This window comes from Macrosteles quadrilineatus, unplaced genomic scaffold (genome assembly GCF_028750875.1).
Source record: "Macrosteles quadrilineatus isolate MER2022 unplaced genomic scaffold, UCM_ALF_1.0 Scaffold_1__1_contigs__length_201487025, whole genome shotgun sequence".
NCBI lineage: Eukaryota > Metazoa > Arthropoda > Insecta > Hemiptera > Cicadellidae > Macrosteles > Macrosteles quadrilineatus.
In genome coordinates, this window is record NW_026542594.1 from 176,278,669 (window position 1) to 176,294,686 (window position 16,018).

The following is a 16,018-nucleotide window of genomic DNA, read 5'->3' on the forward strand; positions in this document are numbered from 1 at the left end:
TACTAATATTATTGAAATTGTACATTAAAAACCTTTTAAAGGCTGTAAGATTTTATTTTAAAAACAGTAGTTAGTTATAAAGATTATAGCCCACTTAAAGAAAAAATTGAAAATCTTACGTATGTCCAGTAATAAAATATAACGTATTCACATATATGCATACATATTCATTTTATCGAACTGTGTTTTTAGCCTATGGGGACTTTGAAACGAAAAGTTATAATGGCCATACGCCATCATGGTAACGACGTTATCCTTATAGGAAATCTGTTTAAACCCTGGTCAAATTGATAAATCTCTTATTAAAATTCTGAATATTTGTGTGCCATTACAAATAAATATGAGTAATTTGCTGTAAGTTCCATTATTGTAAATAAATTTGTGTTTTTGTATTTTCTAATTTAACCCAGTAATCAATATTTTGTGTGTGTATGTGTATTTAAAAGAGCCTTAAACTGCTAATACTCTTTAGTACATTATTATAGCGATAGTCAGAATTAGGAATTTTCCATAGTCCCTTCCAAAGAGGTCTTCTCGCTGCTTGCTGTTCGTAAGAGACTATGTGAACAGTGGCCCTAGTCGTCTTCTGGAAGTTCACTATGTGCCTTGCAAATGTTTGAGGATGAACAAGATCCCTGACACAGCCAAAGTAGCGAAAAGTATATTTCTGCCTAATTATTGTTGATTTTTTTTAGGGATTTCTTTAACTAAATTTCGTTTGTACTTTGTTCTTTAAACATTTGTTTGTATATATTTTGTGTATGTATTGTGATTAATATTACCGATATTATTTTCGAAAAAAAAAGTCGGGACCATGAAAGTTTGCAGTTGGCGGCAGCCAATCACAAGACAAGGCTAGTGCGATGTTGCCATATCGCCCGTTGACGACATTAATTAAAATAATAAATAATATTTTCAAATCAGCTGGTATTATTATATTTTGCAACACCGCACTATCCTCATTGGCCTCTTCAAAGTCACATGGTAAATAGGCTCCTCCCTCAACTGCAAACTTACGTGGTCCCGACTTTAGGTTGGTGCAGTACTTTTTGCAATTATTTCCTATTTAAAAAAAATGTTTATTTAGGCCTACTTTAAGTGAAAATGTATCTTTTTCAAGGGGAATTTTAACTATTTTTTTATATATGTGTGTGTGTACTGATTTATATTTGATTAATACTTTTTGATTTAGTTTAGGCTAAGTTTTTATTTTACATGAAGTAGGCCTTCCTAAAACAAAAATATATTAAAATTTGCTTTGACTAATGTTTGTTTTATTTGTTCTAAAACCATTGCTAACATAATAGTCCATATAATATTAGGTAAAAGGGAATTAGTTGTTATTTAATTGTATTACACACCACATCATATTACGTGCCAAACTGTGATAAACTGTGTTTATCAATTTTCACTATACTAGCAATAGCGTGTTATGTATCATTTTCTTTAACGCTTCACTGATTTTGTCGATGAATAGCCAGCGCAAGTCGGATGTGCCCCTAGAGGGCCGATATAAGTGCCAGCGCAAGTCGGATGTGCCCCTAGAGGGCCGATATAAGTGCCAGCGCAAGTCGGATGTGCCCCTAGAGGGCCGATATAAGTGCCAGCGCAAGTCGGATGTTTAAAAAGGCCGTGGCAGGTAGTTCTGCGCAAGTCGGATACTCCCATTTCATCGGGAAACGGACTTTCGGCCTGCGCTGCCCCTGACTCGGCCTGGGCTGCCCCTATTATGTGGTGTAAAGGGTAGGTTTCTCGGGAGTAGGTACCTGACCTGAGCTTGCGCTTTACCCACTAAATCCCTGGAATCTCCTGGAAATACCTGTGGGGTGGTGGACAGGGTCGTCGACACAGGAAACTGGGCAAATAGCATTGGAGCCAACCTTCTAGGAAATACATTACTATTGTATTAGGATACTGCTGTAATCTTTGGCATTAACGACTCAGGAAGTGATGGTGTCTACGGGTGGTGGATATCCGCCCCAAATAAACCTATTTTTGTTTCAAAATGTTAGATTAAAAAATACGCAAATTCTTACTACATATAATAAATTTTTTATGCTTCTTTTAATACTGTATATGATAGTGGTTTTTAGTACTGTATTATGACAAATTTAAATGTAAAATACTTGCAGTTATTTGAGCTTGAATTCATTATTTCTTAGGCCGCGAACGCTAAATATGTAACTGATGTTCGTGTACAGTAGTTAAACAATAAATAGTGCATTTCATCACTAGAGGGTACCTATTTAACAGTACTGTATTACGAAACATTTATATGTAAAATACTTGTAGTAATTTGAACTTGAATTCTTTATTTCGTTGGCCGCGAACACTAAATATAAAAGTAACAGATGTTTGTGTAAGGTAGTAAAACAATACAAAATAGTGCATTTCATCACTAGAAGGTGTCTATTTAACTTTACTGTATTACGAAACCTTTAAATGCAAAATACTTGTAGTAATTTTAACTTGAATTCTTTATTTCGTTGGCTGCGTACGCTAAATTTTGGCCGTAAAAGTTTAATTTTGATACTTACTTGTTCTGTGTTATTTCACCTAATAAAAACAGTACATTTAATTCCATCCAACATAATTTTTGTTGGAAATGCACAATGTTGAATTGTGTGTTCCAATTATTAAATTGCAAATTACATTAATTAATTGTTGAATGAAATGCATAGGGGCATTTAATTCCATCCAACTGAATTTTCTGATTTTGTATATAACAAACTGTAAATTTCTTTTATTGATTGTAAATATCTACATCACTAGAAGCCTTTTTGTAGTAATTGATCATTTAAACACTGCAGTTACAAGTTTAATTTTAATATTTTGTTGTACCAATACACCAGACTGTTAATTAATATTTAGGATTATATTTTAAACGCATTTTTATACTGTAACATACTTGTCTCTTGTTACATTGGTTTAGTTTTTAATTTCGTATTTTATACTTAGTGTTTATCTGATTTTTACATAACAAATTGTTATTTACTTTCACTTTGTATTTGCTTGTAAATAGGACACTACCAGAAGTTTTTTTAGGTAAACATTATTACTGCAGTTTTTTGTTTACCTTACACCAGCCTGTAATTTAATTAAAGTAAGCCTATCATTATTTTTATACTACGTCTCTTGTTTAAATTATCTGAATGAATGTACTACGAATGTACATTCAGCTGTTAAACTACAATTCACACTTTAAACTGAAACAAGAGGTTCTACCCGCGAATTCACGGGTGAACAGAAACCACCATTAAATTAATTTAATCAACTTTGACTTTATGTTACATTTAAAGGGCCCAAGTTCGAGAAATTTTCATGTGAAAGGATGTTAAAGGCAGTGGAACCTTCATACCTTACGTCCTAAGATTGGCCGAGGTTGTACCTGAACACGCAGCTCTCTTTCACGACATCTTTAATGCTTTAATACTGTTCGAACACCTTTAGTTACTCACTTGTAACAAACAGCTATAAATAGCTTCACTGTCCATTCACCGCGACTCTTTTAAGAACGTAAAAGTAAATAATAAAATAATAACATATGCATCTCCTATCTAGGGATTAGCTATATCAAAAAACAAACTCTTCAAAATTCAAGTAATTCAAAACAAAATTCTAAGAATAGCGGTAAATGCTCCCTGGTTTGTTAGAAACAGGCATATACATGAAGAACTAGGAGTGCAGTCTATCTCGGCCTTTATTGAAAAAACCACCTCAAAATTTCTAAAATCTTTAAACGATGTTCCTGGTGCATTAACTTTTCATCTTGGTGAAGCAACTGAGAACAGGAGGCTACGTCGAAGGCTCCCTCAAGATCTATTGGATGAATGAAGCCTAAAGACGATTAAATTATTCTCTAAATTAATTATGTTACAGGGTGTACCAGGTTTGGGCGAACCCACGATGTTATTATAGTTAATTTCTTTTTAATTTTGTTAACACTTCTGTGTATAATGTCTACATTGAACTAGAAATAAATGCTGTAAAAAAAAAGTAAACAAAAATGTAAACAAACAAACTATATTGTCGATTGCATTGGCCAGCTGTTGTTCACTAAATTAATCAAATAATAACTTCCAAAACATGCAAGGCGTAGCCTTTTGAAAATCAGCCTGTGGGGCAGAGCTCTTAGGGAGTTCGTCCATATCAATACTTTTCGGCAAAATCTACACACTCTAAGCTTCATTTTGATATGCCATATGCCTATATTTTTATTTGGTAAATGGCCTTAACCGTTTACATAAAATTTGATTGTATCACTGTAATAATATAATATACTGCTGTATGGATAATATTTTTGTACTATTGAGTGGATGGATTCTTGTAAACAAGCCTTGAAATCATATTAAGTGAGACTAATTCGTCAACGTTTGTGATTTATGAAAGCTATAGTGACAATAGGCGGATGGTGGCCCCACCTTCTGCAGTAGCCTATCTATAAAAGCTATAATGTATATACAAAACTATAATATCTATAACTAATATTATGATGGTCAATTTATACATATCCACTGTTTTTGTATCTTGAACTGAGGTTACACATATGTCGTCAAATCGTCGTTAAAATTGGTTAAAACTGTTTAAATATACAACTTTTAGCACGGTGTTTGTAACTAAACTAGCCCAAACGTAGATTTAAATCCATCTAATACCTGCTCTTGCTCTGGAGTGCTCTGGGGCTCAGGTCCTTCTTGGAAGTACCGTACCTAATCCTATTCATAGTTTTTGGCCAGCTTGCTGTGTCAAACACCCCATATCACCCCTTCCCTACTTCCCTCTTACCCACAAAATCTTTTCAATTTACCTATAGGGAATCTTTTGGGGACAGCAGACTCAGAGCTACCCACGTTCCCTATTGTTTGTTGCGGAGGGTAAGTTTCTCATAATCAACCCAGGCCGAAAGTCCTACACTCCATTTCATCGCAGAGGCGTAGTGTGCGTGTTGTTAAGCGTCACAAAAATGCAAATACCCCATTTATATTATTGAGCGAAGCACTTATAATTTTGTGCTTATTTTTGAGCCTATATGTATTTTAATTTATAACTATATGCATTTTAATTTATAAAGGCATTCTGCACATCCACAGGAAACTATCTTTCTAACAGTATGCGTAGATTTTCCCTGCGATGCACATAAGCTGAGAAAAAAGGTTTTAAAGCATACTAGCTGTTACCCACGGGCTTCACCCCGTTTTAACCCATAAGTAAGAAAATTATTGATTGGTTAAGTTAAACTTGAATAAACAAAACAGAATACAGAAATACAAACAAATAATTACACCTGATTTTAATAAGGAAATACATTGAAAGAATAACATACAAATAAGGACAGCTGAGGTTTTTTTAAACATTATGTATAAGGAAAGTTCCCTTTGGAAAGCAATTACGACCTTAAAGGGTGATTTATGAAATAATGGATAGTTTTGCGCAAGGTTTTTCTCGTCATGACGAACATTTTAAGTTTATGGTTTATAGGGGTATGACTTGTAGTTTTCTCAAAAGTTCATGGGTACTTTTGGCTTTATATATAGATTTCTGCTTGCCTATTAATATATACTAGGTGAAACCCGTCGAAATCGACGATTACTTCCAAGGCTTACGCTAATTCATCTAACTGCGATAAATTGAGTGAACAGCATTGTTTAAAGAGTAATAAATGTAAAAACAATAATGATATTAATTGATTTAGTTACAAAAATGGTTGATCATTCAATAATTAAAATATTTCCCTTGCCGTACGTCATCGGAGTTATTATTAGTATGTTAACTGGTATCTCTTCTTTTGGAAGAACCTTTAAATAGTATTAAAATCATATTGGTGGATCTTTTGTAGTTAAACACTTCCGCGATTTCATCAGTGTAATGCAGATTAATCTATGATTTTATTTGAGAAAAATATCTGCTTGTTGAGAAGACACGTTCTAACTTCAAAGGGAGTTTTCCTTCGTCACAACGCGTCAGTTCTTATCGTACTTCTGTTAAACAAATAACCCTCCAGCATAGTTTTGAAAAATTGGTTGTGGGGTTACTGTTAAAGCTGGAATTGCGTGACATGGGGGATGGCAGTTAGCTGTCTCAGCCTTATCATTTTCATAAAGTTGTCAATATAATCTCTCGACGGAATGTTAGGTGTAGTGGAATGTACTTGAAGTGAAGTTGGCTTTTATTCTAGAACTTTTAGGGACCTCCTTGTTTAAATGGTCGCGCAGCTTCATTGGCAACAAATAATGCAAATAACATAGCAATTTAACATTTCCAAAAATAAAAATAAATACTGTAAATTGGCTGTTACTTCAATATCGACGTTTACATGCATTGTTAATCAACGTATCTTATAAAGGATGATGTGATCTAAATTAAAAGGAATATGACCTTTACGTCACGACAGTAGCTGCTTAAATAGTACTTACTCTTTATGCTATTGTTTACAGCCAAAATGTCGTGTTATTTTCAATTTTGTTACCAACCCAGTGGGCCACGGTCCGTAATATAGGCCACTGCAAATAATTCAAGATAGGTATACCATTTTAGGCAAGGTTTCTGTGTTGAATGAATACATCAAAGTAACCTCTCTGAAAAGTCTGCAGTAAATTGAAGTTTTCCAGCTTAATGACTTTCTAAATCATACACATATTTCTACATAAATATTGTAAAATGTTTTATCCAGTTGCTCTAAACTATTATTAATTTGACAAAATATGGACACGGCTCATATGGGCAACGTGTCCTTTTGCACTTGTATTATTGTGTATTATATTACACAATCGAAGATTTTTCCAACGTTTGAAAACATGTATGACAATAATTTCATGAACCTATGATGATCTGTCTAGAATAATATCATTGATAGTCAAAGATAATATGATAAAATATAGACAAAAGTGGTGAAAAAGGCAGACAGCCACCCCAACAGCAGTCCCATGCCATGTTATTCTTATGGAGGAAAACGAGGTTTTTGTATCAGCTAATTAGAGAGAACGGCTGGGTGTAGAAACTTGGTAGGGGTGTCTAAAGAATTGAATTGGTCTGTAGGCAAGCCCTAAAAAAAGAAACGAGGTAAATTTCTTTGGGGCTCTGCCCCAGAGGCCTTTAAAGTTCACTGAGCAATTTTGTTTACATTACGACCATGTGTATAATTTTACACTACTTTTAATGAACCAGCTGTTAATATTAAAATTGTATTCAAAGGTCTACTGAATTGTCAAAATTAAATCTTTACATTATTATTTATGATTGTAAATTGATTCTCCACTTCATGGCAAGTTTTTTTATAATTTCAACAAAATGATGAATTTATGATACGTTTTAAATGTTTTGTTCAAAAATCTATGCTTTGTTGCTCTTAGAAAATTTTAAATTATGAAATAAGTGTGACATATCAATTTCAAATGAACATATAATTATTCCTTATCGTGTTAGCTTATATATATTGTAAGGTTCGCACTTGCCTTTTTTTGCCTACTTTCAATCACCATTTATTTTTTTTTATTTAAGAAAGAACACAAGAAATCCATTTATTGGTATAAAAGTTTTCGATAATCGGGTTGAAAATTGTGTCATAGATAAGTACGTTGAAGATGAAAGCTGTGTTCAAGTTTTGGAATAGACTAACTACGGAGTATGTTTCATCTATGGTTTTGGTGAAGTAGGTGAACTAATGTCAATTCAGGTATTAAAAAAATGTGTACAGGGTTTTTACTTTGATGTACACATGTAGCTAGGTCGAACAACGCATCTAAACCTCACTACGTACAAAACATTCGGAAACACAATAGTGTCATCACATCTCATCGCATTTGCATAATTTGTTACCAAGGCTGGACGCAAATGTTCAAGATTTGTGATCAAATTTCAGACAATTATGGTTCATTCCATCCGCGAAATACATGCACAGCTTTATGTGATCGATATGGCCAAGGCAAAACTACCCCATAAGTTAATGAATTATCAAGTAAGAACAGGATGATTAAATACAAGGATCGATGTGGCAAGAGAAGGAAATAAAATTGATAAGATCGAAGTAAGAATGTTGCTTTCTGGAGAATCAGATATTTTATCAAATAAAAAAAAAACTGATTTAATATGCTGCTAAAATTTTGTATTTTTATGACCAAAGATGAAGATTTACTTATAAATCCGTATACAATATGATTGATTTTCCTAAAGCAGATGTTCAACGACGTTCAACGCTAGAAATCAGCTGTGCTCTTGAATTTTATTGTTATGTTTTGAAGAATTTTCCTAACCTAGCTTTTGTTTGTAAATGAACGTTACTGTTAGAAGATGAGTGAAATGGATAATGATTAATATTGTTCGTAACCTATTGTTGTATTGTTCGTATATTGTCGGGTCAGGTAAAATCTTGTACGTTACACGTTACGCAAGAGCGTGTTTATACATCACTTAGGTAAATTATGCAACTCCCTTCCGCTCGTTGCACAACCTTTACCTGCGTGATGTAAAAACGCTCTTACTACACTTGTAAAGTAAATAGAAATAGCTATTAAAAACAGAAAATAACATTGCAAATACTTCTTTTGGACAGTTCAGTAACTCCTAATAAATGTGTGTTGTTTAAAATACAATTTAAAAATTAACAGCTGTTTCATTAAAAAGTATTATCCACATGACCAAAATGTAAACAAATCTGTGGAGGGCTCTTTAAAGGCTTCTGGGGCAGAGCCCTAAGGGAATTTACTTAGTTTTTCTTTTGATAACTCATCTACAGACCAAGACCTTTATTTGGACACCTCTACCGAATTTTTACGCCCAGCCGTTCTCTCGAATTAGTGGACACAAAGTTTCCAATTAAATATTTAGATTCCTCCATGTTAATCTTATGGGAGAAAACCTAACTTTGATGGATAATCCTGTCCAAACTAATAAAGATTTCAAAAATTTAAAAACCCTTTGCAAAACTACAGATCAGGAAAATTTTCTTTACACTTTAATCATCAAAATCGGTCCAAAAATGAGGGAGGAGTTCTGTTTACAAAAATCGGCTTAGCGTATTATATATATACTAGACGCTTTAAAAAAATCCAAAGCAGAGCCAGAGTTGATACCAGGAGTTGATGCAGCAACGGTTATAGAATCTTTTTTTTATAATCATTGATATAGTTTTAGAATAAATAATCCATGATAAAAGGTTAGATTAAAATAAACCCACCTTATAGTTATGGAAAATATTATATTTAATTTATTTTTTGTATCAGCTGTCTGAAATTGTGAAATATGCAGTTTAGCAGTTCTTCTTGTTTACATTTAAATGTCAAAGCAAATGTAAACAAACATTGTTAGTGTTCTCATCGCAGCCATTGAGACCAATCAATATTTACTTTTAAAATCTTCAACTCATAACTTTTAAAACCAAAGGTGCAAAGCCTACGGTCAGTATGGAAATGCGAATAGTCCTATGATGGTCCTTGGTATGGTAACTATATTTTTGCAAAATTTTAGCCCAGTTGGTTCAGTAGTTTTTGCACCTATTAGTAACACACATACAGACACCATTAGATTTTTATATAATAGTATAGATATAGATATAGATATAGATGATGATGATGATGTTTTGTTCTGCATCATCTGATGTTTTGCAATATAACGATCAATTACGAAATCTTTGGAAAATCTTGTGACGGTGCAATTTTGTTCTGGGACAAAATTGTACTGTCGGCCTCGGATAGCTAATCTAATTGAGTTAGTCCAGGGTTAGTGGTAATAATAATAGTATTTAGTTTTTAAAATATGGGCTCAGATATGGTCGTTAAAGCATCAGCTTTCAGTAAATGACACATTCATCACTGCCCGGGTTAGGCCCTAATTTAAACAAATTACTAATTAGGCGTTAATTCCGTGAGTGAAACACTGGTCGTAATTAACTAAAATATTAACTTCGAAAATAAAAAATAAAACCTTTACTTAATGGATATACCGTGTTTCACTTTTGGAATTAAAACCAATTATACTTACAATAAATAAACCGATTCGATTGTCGCGGGTCCACGAGCTATTTCGCCCTGGCCTAACACCTACTATTCGACGACACCAGAGTTATTTCACCACTGGCTAATTACCGGGCTATTCCGCCCTCGACCTACGGTTTCGCGATGTATATGCGCGGATCTGAGAGCTATTCCGCCCTCGGCCTAACACCTAGTATTCGACGCTACCAGGGTTATTTCACCACTACTGGCTTATTTACCGGGCTATTCCGCCCTCGCCCTACCAGGGAGATGTTGCTAGCGTGGCCGCTCGGAGAACTAATGACTCTGCGCGGGCCATTTGAATTCGTACGAACGCTTGTTTTCTGATCTCGGTAAATTTTTACCGTTACAATCTGAATACTACAATAACTCTTAAAATGATTTCTTATCGAATTATCTTATATCTATTGTACGTGTTGGTACAATAGATATAATTGTACTGAGATATAATTACCAGAATTACTTTATATTTAGCTAAGTAAATTCCCTCACCTCATCACATCAGTAAGCCTCTCTATGAGTGATTTTGATCTTTTTAAACCATGGATCTTTCATATAACGTAACACACTAAAGAAATTTACACAGTTAGTTCTTGAGGGTGTAAAACTCTCTAGCCTCTACTCCTCTGTAGAGGTAAAAGAAACTTACGAAAACCTTGACCAAACAAAATTTACTTCAAAGGGGGGGAATGTAACTAGGGTAGAGTACTCACTAGGTGGAGGACCTCTTGGATCGTGGAATAAGTGAACACCAGTCCCAGTATAATAATTATGATTTAATAAAAATAACTAAATGTGCACACATAAAATAAGTACATAAAATGAAGATAATTGTTATACAGTGATATTATAATGATTCAGAATAGAAAAATTACAAATAAAATTGAAATAATATAAATGACTATTTACACCCTATTTTGTTTTTATACTCTGTTTCTTATACAAGGATATTTAAAGAAAATTTCCCTTAACACTTAAATTGTATTTAAAATTTCTTTATACAAATGATAAGAAATAAAATATTTCCCTTGACACTTAAATGTTATTAGTTATATGAATCGTAAACACTTAAAACATTCTAAGCTAAATTAAAACCAATATTTACATACAAGTTAGTTCATCCCTCTGATAATATATATTAACTAAACATACATTTAAAATACGTGCTTACGTGGTTAACACCCTAATTTTAAATTATTTACTCATATTTGAAATTGTCTCTATTATTATATACACGTCTATATTAATAGTCTAACTAACAGGTTTATTTATTTGGATTCGTTTTGAATCCTGTTTTATTAAAACTTCAAAATTGCTCTTGTTTAGGTTGACCCCTTTTAGTTTAATTGAGGGTTGATGTTTATATGAATTTTAAAGTAACTCTACTTCGTCTGCCCTATTTTTATATATTTATTTTATCTTTCTTATAGTTTATTTATTTCATTTATATATAGATTTTGTTATATCTTATGGAGTTTCTCCCTAACATTTAAGTTGTGCACGCTACCAATTGAGTGAAGATATTTGGACATACCACAAGACGAGGCAGTTGGGCAACGATTGGAAGGTTCCCCGGGGCGTTCCTTTGGTGCGGGCGTAGACTCCGGGGTTGTTCGCTCGAGACTCAAGGGTTGATCCAAGCGTGGTCCTTCCTCTCGTCGTCGGTCGCTCGTCCTATGGGCCGTCCTCTTCGGGTTGCTTTGGTCCTTGGTAGCGTGATAGTGTAGTGGTGCCTTTGGTCTTAAAGAATAGCCGTGGTGTCCTCGTGATCTTGAGTCTGGTCGGGATCTTAATAGGTGCTTCAAACTACCCTGTTAAGTCACTGTCCCTACTCGATCCGGGACTCCCGACGGTTTCTTCTTTGAAGTGCCACTTCTTGAGACCTCTCCAAGACTGATTAAAACTTTTATTCCCCAAGACCTCCTTTCCCCTCCTGGATTATCGGTTCTTCCCCCCGTTGTCTTCGGGAAACGCCTACCCTCCAATCATCGGTGGAATATCTTCGATCATCGTCCTCATTGGCTTCTCCCCTCATGTCCAGCCTCCAGAGGGCGTGGTGCTGACCGTAAGTAAAATTATTTCTTTATGCATGTAAAATTTCCCGGAATCGGTGGGAACAATATTGTTTCTCGTCGATTGTTCCCATCGGTTACAATTTCTTCTACGATGCATTCCAGATCGAAATTCAATCTATGCCTGGCTTGTTCTCAGCCAGGTCTTTGCCCATGAGAACGTGACTTGAACCTGAGATCTTGCGATCATCTTTACTTTTCATTCCTATGAGGGGTCAGCGAACGTTTTGTATTGTTCATGAGTTTGTAAAGAAAATGATTTAATAATTTAAATTTTTAATTTCCATATGTTTATAAGGGCATTTAACAACCGCGCAATTAATAAGTACTGTAAACCATATTACCGTAAAAGGCCGGTCTTTATAAATAATATAGTTCTAAAAGAGATTTCTATTTGACCTCTTTGTCACAAAAAACATACTTCTTTGTTTAAGGATTGTTATGTAAATGCAGTTGTCATCGTAATTTACAATTATTGATCTGTATGTCTAAGTGTTATTTTTTCAATAAATGTAAATATCTTGTTTGGTAAACAAAGGATGTAATTGAATCTGTAAGTTAAGACAAGTATGCGAAAACTACAGTTTTCCATTAGCTCAAGCCTAAATTATATTGTATGTAATGTAGCTTGTTATATTTCGTTATTTTTGTCACGTAAAACATTTAAATTCTGCATGATGTATAAATATAAAAAAATTTTACAACAAATCCATTTGAAAGTAAAGTTTAGACATTGGTACGGTCGACATTGGTACATTATCATTGGCGAAAATGCACATGCACATTAACAATAATGCGGCTATGTTCAGTTCAGTTCAGTTCAGTTCAAAAATCCGTATTCACATAAAAAACATTTTTTTATACAAATATTCAACCATGTGTTGTAAAACACGCGCGGTTGAAAAACTTAAAACTATACTTATATTCTATAAACACTGTCTTGAGTAGGTTCATTTTATTTTAACTGTTTTTTTTCTGTTTAACTGTAAATTCACTGTCACTGATACCTAATATCTAATTTGATTTTTCTCAAACACTTATGGTTCATCCCTTCACTGGCTATTCACTCTTACATACTAGTTTATATTTACAAATCGTTTAACGGTATAGGCTACATTCGATAATTAATTATTTCACTTTGTTTGTTTGATTGAGTTATTTTTTTATCAATTCCATTAATTTATTTTTATATAATTCAATTTTCAAATCCTGCATATTTTTGAGTACTCTAAAATTAAAGTTAAAACATTTTACTACTTTATGGTAACACTGTAACCTGCTTGTGTCTTTCATAACAGGTGGTATCATAAGTACACCCTCAGTATAGTTTCTCGTATTCCTATTAATAACAACTGTTTGAAATAAACTAGTAAACTTTTTATAATAACATAAAATTGAATATAAATATATCTTTTCTAGCTGCATTACGTCTAAGTACTGAAACAGTGGTGCAGCTGAGTCAAATTTCTTTACACCACAAATAGTTTTTAATGTAAGTTTTTGCATTATTACAATTGGTTTAAGTATTGTTGAAAACGTCCCTCCCCAATGAATTAAACCATACTTAAGAGTAGATTCAAACCAGGATAAATATAGCGTTCTAAGAAGTTTAGGAGTAATAAACTGTCTCAAATGAAAGAAATTATAGTTCATTTTTCTACGTTTTTTTACATAGTTGATTAACATGTGTATGCCATTTTAAATCTGAATCTATATGAAGGCCAAGATACTTGACCGAATCAACCAAATTAATTTTTGTACAGCAACAATCACGAAAACAAGTAACTAAATGACAACGTAGATCGATCTCTTCTTTCAACGACTCTGTCAAATGAGGTTTGTAAGTAAATATCATTGCATTAGATTTAGAAGTATTGACGATTAATTTGTTTCTTATCACCCAATTTGATATTACGTCCAAATCATTATTAATTTTCATCCTCAGTAAATCATAATTGTTAGCACTGCATACTAAAGATGTATCATCAGCAAAAGCATATATCTTCGATTTTAAATCCATTGATAACATGTCATTAATATAAATTGTGAATAAAATTGGGCCAAGCACTCCCCCTTGAGGGACGCCAAGCCTTTGAGAACATACATCTGAGTAAACGTTTTTTATTTTAACCATCTGTTTTCTTTCATTTAAAAAAGTCTCAAACCACTTAAAACTATTGCCCTTAATTCCATATAACTTTAGTTTATATTTACTTCACAACAATATTACTTCACAACAATATTATTTCACTTTTATTTATATGTCTTGATTAACTAAGTCAAATGCCTTAGTAAAGTCAAGATAAACTCCTATTGTTGGTTTACGCTCATCAACATGATTAACTATCTCGCTTGTCTTTCAACTGCTAGGTCAGTATTTTTACCTTTCATGAACCCAAATTGATGATTTGAAAATAAATTGTTATCTGAAAAATATTTAACTAATTGGCTTTTCACACAAGTTTCTAACAGCTTAGCAAAGGTATTTAAAAGTGAAATCGGTCGGTAATTATTTATTTGCAATGGATCAGCTGCCTTATATACTGGAACAATGAGTGCTGTTTTTAGACTAGAAGGAAAGTAACCCAGCTTTATAGATAAATTAAAAATGTGACGTAATATTGGGACAAAAATCTTAACATTTTCTTTTATAGTATTTATGGAAATACCATCAAAGCCAACAGACTGTTTATTTGGTTTGCTTAAGATTAAACTTTCTAATTCTACCTCAGTAATTTCAGATAAACGTAACCTTGAGCTGCACGCTAGACCGATATCCGGCATGGCGGGGAATCCCGGCCCATACAATTCTCTAATCAGCTTATCCGGTATACCAGTAAAATAGTTATTGAATGAGTCAGCAACTATTTTTTCATTACCCTCAACCTGTACAATTTTATCATCTATATTAATCGATGTTTGTTCATTTTTTGACTTTCTCATAATCGATTTGCATATATTCCAATAAGACTTTGAGTCACCCTTTACTGCTTCAATTTTAATGAGAAATAATTAATTTTTTCCCGTCTTTTCAAATTAGAACATTCTCTAGAGAGTTCTTTATATCTATTAAACAAATGTATGTCATAGTGCTTTTTCAATCGAGAGTGAAGTCTGTTTTTTTCATTGATCTTTTTAATTAGTGTGTCCGATATCCATGGATTTCGATGCCTATTTTTACTGTTAATAGGCCTTAAAAAACTTGATTGCTCAATACATTTATTATAAATATCGTAAAAAACTGTTAGAGATTTATCAACATCCTCACAATCAAACACTGGCATCCAGCTCACTTCAGCCAACCTTCTTTTTAAAATTGAATGATCTACAGCCTTGACAAACTCCTCTTTCAAAGCACTATCACAACTTGTTACGCAATTTACATTAACTCCAGCATGATCAGTAAAGTCATAGTTTTCTAAATTACTATGAAAAATTAAATTAGTCTTACTTCTGATGAATACATGGTCTAAACACTTCACCCAATTTTCTCTCCCCCAAGTTGGCTCATTTATAAACGACTCAAAACCAAATGAGTTCATTATACTTAAATAATCAATGACACTGTTATTTTGTTCTAAATTCATACATTTATATCTCCTAACATAATAGCTGTGTTTTTACAATTACTCAAAATACGTTGCAAATCATTGCGGAAAAAATAAAAATCATATTTATAGTTTCTATACAAAGCTATTAAGTCAATTTCAAAAGGTTTATCATTTATGGTAAAAACTAATGTCAGTTTAATTAATTCAACTTCACGTGACTGAAAGCGTTCATAATTAAAAGTTAAATGATTAGAAATATAAATTACCACTCCACCAGTCTATGTGTATAAGTTGAGACACGTTTGTAGAAAACACTAAAAAGGCAATCTTCTAAACAATTTTAAAATATTTACAACTTTAATTATATAGAAATGTTCATAACACAGTAAGTAATTCCATTAGTTGC